General features: G+C 44.6%; 1 protein-coding gene across 4 annotated transcripts in view; it reads left to right on the top strand.

Annotated features, from left to right (window-relative positions):
• Positions 1–360: 360 nt before the first annotated feature.
• Positions 361–4,497, top strand: part of ATF7 (activating transcription factor 7) — an 82,946-nt gene continuing 78,809 nt past the window's right edge. For 3 of the 4 annotated variants that reach the window (XR_003095694.1, XR_003095695.1, XM_025212260.1), the window contains exon 1: positions 361–498. The gene's annotated coding sequence lies outside the window, so the exon portion shown is untranslated. The remainder of the gene's footprint in view (positions 499–4,497) is intronic. The other variant, XM_006030568.3, reaches the window with a different exon arrangement.

Genomic DNA, 4,497 nt, shown 5'->3' on the forward strand with positions numbered 1-4,497 from the left:
GTTGGGGCTCCCTAGTCATGGGGACCAGGGCTTGTGGGGCACGGGGCCTCTCTGATGCGAGCTCTCCTGGGCAGTGAGGGCAGCGGTGGGTGGCTTGGGTGGGGATCTCGCTGTTTGGGGCTGGGCAACCCTCCCCATGCGTCCCCACCACAACGCTACAACGCTGGTGCCCCAGGTGGAGGCTTCCACCACCCCCTTCTTGGCTCCGGTTCAGGGCAGGGCCGGGACTTGCGAGTTCGACCCGTCCCTGGGTGCCAGCCCATCTCCTCCTTCCAGCTTGAGGCGCTCACTGGGTCTCTTCTGAAAAGCCTGTTGCTCCCCCAGCCGGTCCCGTTTCCTTCTGCCACTGTTGGCGGTAGCGGGGTGGGGAGGAGCAACAGGATGCTGTGCTACTCCCTGCCCATCAAATCCTCTTATTGATGTTGGTTATAATCACCCTAGGTCATCCAGCAGCAAACTTAGCGGACCAGACTGTGCCGTGACCCTTCATGAAACCCAGTTGAGTACTAGGGACGCTATCCTATACCCGATTTGTTTTCTCCTCTTATGCTATCTGTGCTTTCTTGGCCACCTGCATGCATGAAGTGTCATCTCTGCCCTTGTTTGCACTGTCAACGTCTCTTCCATATTCAGGTCTTGCCCCAGCCTTAAAGACCAAATATTTGGGTGATGCTGGAAAGTAGCGAACAAGAATCGTGTGTGTGTGTGTGTGTGTGTGTGTGTGTCCCGGGCTTCCCAGTTTATTTGGTCTTATGGGAACAGTGACACTCCAGCAGGGTGACCTGGCAGCGTTAGCACTATTAGGTGTGCAAACTTGATTCACAGCCCAGAGAGATAAAATAGGAATCCACCGTGTTAAAAATGTTCAGACCTCTTGTGGTCCTTCTCAATTCCTTGCATTAGAAGAATTGCTGTAATTTTTCTGCACTCAAAAATGAGTGAAAACTAAGAGCTGGCATTTTCCGAGGGGTTACTCAAATCTTTTGAGTGGTGCCTCAAAAAGCTGAGAAGCACAGTATTAACTCAGTGGGGCAAGGGCACTCTCCCTCCCTTCCCACCCCCCCCTTAGTATTTTTCTAGTAAAGCGCCCTGTCAGCTGTTATCAAGTAGTACTGCCTGAAAGGATTGTGTGGTATTTTACAAATGACTTAAATATAGTTATTGCCCATTCACTTATACAGAGTCACTTCTGGACTGGAATGCAGCAGACATTGCGAGCCACCAACTTTGTAAAATGGTTGTGTTGGGGTTTTTTTGGTGGGAACTACGAATAATCCACCGCTTTGAACACGGGAGGGGAAACATTGATGAGGTAGAATATATAGCTCTCGAAATTGGAGTCTGGATGTTAGTGGAGTTAACATTTGCACTCCCTCCCCCCCCCCCCGCGCCCTTTTTTTTTTTGTAAAATGAAAGAAATCATACTTGACTGCTTTGATATGAGTATGCAGTAATCATTCTTCATTCTTGCCAACCGTAATCAGTCTCAGGGCTGGAGCATAACTGTTGCTGAAGGACTTTTGCTGTTAGTGTCTGAATGGAAAGTTGAACTGGTGGAAGAAACTTGGCAAAAATCTAGATACGGAGTCTGGCATGGTTAAGCATACTTGCGTCTGCAGTAGTCTCTTGTAGGTGGAGAGCGATGGGTCTAGGACCTGCTGTTTGCAATCCCAGAATCTGGTTGGGAGCAAAGAAGTGGAAAATGTTTCCCGTACCCAGCAGCTTTCGTTGTTGCGCATCTTTGTACTTGGCCAGAGTTTTCCATTAACTTCATTCCATTTCTTCTGGTTATATACCTACTTGTATTATGCTAACCATTTCCTCTCTTTCATTGGGATTTTATATCCACCCTAGTCATCACACAGCTAAGCCACACTTGAATCTTTCCTTATAAATCAATCTCCTCCAGCAGTTTAATACTTGTTCATGAATGTCCTTCCATTTGGCGGCAGCTTTCTGATATCCAGTAGCCTAGATTTGAATCCAGTATATTTTACAGATCAGAACACTACCTCTTTGCTCTGTGTGCAGCCTAGAAGTATATTAGTGGATTTGTTTCCCTACTGTGTCACATAACAAACTTGTAATGTGCACATGGGGCCGTGGCTGACAGACTGTCTCCCGCCTGTCACTGAGTTTACTCTCTCCAGGGTATAAAATGCTTTTTTGTTTTAAGATGCATCTCTGTTTCTTGCCTATAGTTGTAATTTTACTAGGTTTATTTGTTTCTCAGCCCTTTGTAGTGTTTTCAGCATCTCCTGATTTTACGGCTTTTTATGCTATAATTCCTCCTCCAGCCATGATTGAGGATGTCAGAGGAAAATCAAATTCATATTGAATCTTGCAGCACTTCCACTATTGTGGCATGCTGCAATGCTCATTAGCATTTTTAATCTGTCTGAAGGGCTGTAACAAGTCTGTGTGACAGTGTCCGTACCAAGTTAATTTGGAAATGCTGTACAATCCTTGTGGCTTGACTCCTACTCTGATGGCATAGATATGCTTTGCACGAAACGTTGAATCAACATGTTGAACTGATTTGTACTGTCAACTTAAATAATTAGCGGCTGGTGGTGAGCTTCATTGCTATGACACATGGCTATAAATTCACACGTGGGAAGGAGTGTTTAGAAGTTAGGACCTGAACTATGAATTTGAATCTCTGGGTTATGTTTCCCAGCTTGACTGTTCTTTTCCATGTGAGATGATTCATGAACTATGCAAGCCTCAGTCGTTCTGTCTGTAAAATGGCTATAGTAACCCGGTAAAGTGGCCTTTAGAACCTGAAATGAAAATGGCAGTAAGTGCAAATTCGTATTTAAAAAGCTAAAATGGGGGAGGGTGGGGATATTAAAACCCAATAATTTGATTTAAAGCTCCATCTTTAGATTGGACTTCTTTATTTTCCAGATCTTGATCTCCCTTAGGCCTGGATTGGTGGAGGTGGTGGTCTGGGAGGCTAGACTGGGAGCATAATCTTGGAATGAATGAAGGAGGTGGGCTAAAATGGGTCCACTTAGGTGCATGAACTTTCCCTCCTGTGTTGCTCTGGAAGGTGGGGACATATGGGAGAGGATGCACAGGGGATGGCTGTGGGAAGGAAACTGGATCTCTTGCTCCCAGCCCCCTTTGGGATGGAGGAGGTAGGTTATGAGCCTTGCTTGTACTGAGCTATAAGCTGGAACATTAGCTCTTAAGAGAGCATGTAGCTGTGATCAGAGTAGTACTCGGTGTATGTCCAGACTGGGGTCTGTAGCCACTTCTCTTCAGGGAACAGTTTTGACACCTTTTTTACTTCTGCAAGTGAGGACAGCTGTTTACAGGTAGCACGTGCAGATTGTTTGAGTAACTGCAAGGGTGTTACTGCTGCTTCTGTTGGCTTCTGTACTGCTATTAAAGCCATTCCTTTTCTCATGTTTTCTTTGAAGGAACTTGTAATACAACAGGCAAATGCTGAATAAGTTTGAGTACTGTAAACAAAGGTACCGGGACTCCCCAGGGAATTAGAAAGTAATAACTATTCAATGTAAGACGTGTATGGGAACTGTCTGTAAGGAATAAATCAGAAGATCAATTATATTGCAGCCTTCCATTTGAAATTGTTCCTAGACTTCAGTTCCAGTATTTTATGGTTGTTGCTAAAACCTTAGATCATGGTATCTGCACAGAATTGTTGTCTTGCTGACAGATTTCCTATGTCGTGTCACTTAAATGATCAGCAGTGAATCAGTGGTACTTCTGTTCCACCCTTCCCCATTTCTCCCGGTGGTTTTGGGCTACGTCTGAAAAATAAAACTTTGTATGATGAATTCTTCTGCTTAAAGAGGGGATTTTTAAAAATCATGTTAGTTAAACCAATACGAAAAGATACACTTGATGGTGTAGGCCCCCCTAAGCTAAAATGTTTTTAGCTTTCTGTTTTTCAGAAAGTTAGTACCAGGTTAACTGAACTGGTACAAATTTGCATGTAGACAACCCCTTAGAAATAGTGTGATAGAGGGAAAGTACTATAGAGGACACTGCATTTCACAGGTGCTAGGCTCACAACTATTAAACCTTCTTGTTGCCAGTAGCTTTATCTCTGTCCTAGTGGCTCTATTTTTTGTTGTTTAAAGGAATGAAATGGGATAACTCTCTTTAAATTTGGAACCTGCTCGTTGGCTTTGCTGCAGTCTCTTGCCTCTGGTAAGAGAGAGAGACAGAGGCTTGGCTTAGTTTTTTTTTCCCTCCTGGAAGTTTCAGACTGTGGTTCCTCACATCTCTTGCCGAAGCATTTGGTTGACAGAACGCTGGCCGAGATGGGCCGTTTGGGTGCTAACATGTGGCCATTTCTCTGTAATTGAGCACATGCTAAACGATACAGTGTTTTAAAAATCAGTGGCTAAATTTGAGACTCCATTGACTTAAATGCCTTGAGCAACTTCAGTGGAGTTTCACCAGGGAGGAAGAGTTTTAATGGAGCTCATGGAACTGGAACTTAGACAGCTCCTCCTTCGC

This window comes from Alligator sinensis, unplaced genomic scaffold (genome assembly GCF_000455745.1).
Source record: "Alligator sinensis unplaced genomic scaffold, ASM45574v1 scaffold1542_1, whole genome shotgun sequence".
In the NCBI taxonomy this organism is placed as follows: domain Eukaryota; kingdom Metazoa; phylum Chordata; order Crocodylia; family Alligatoridae; genus Alligator; species Alligator sinensis.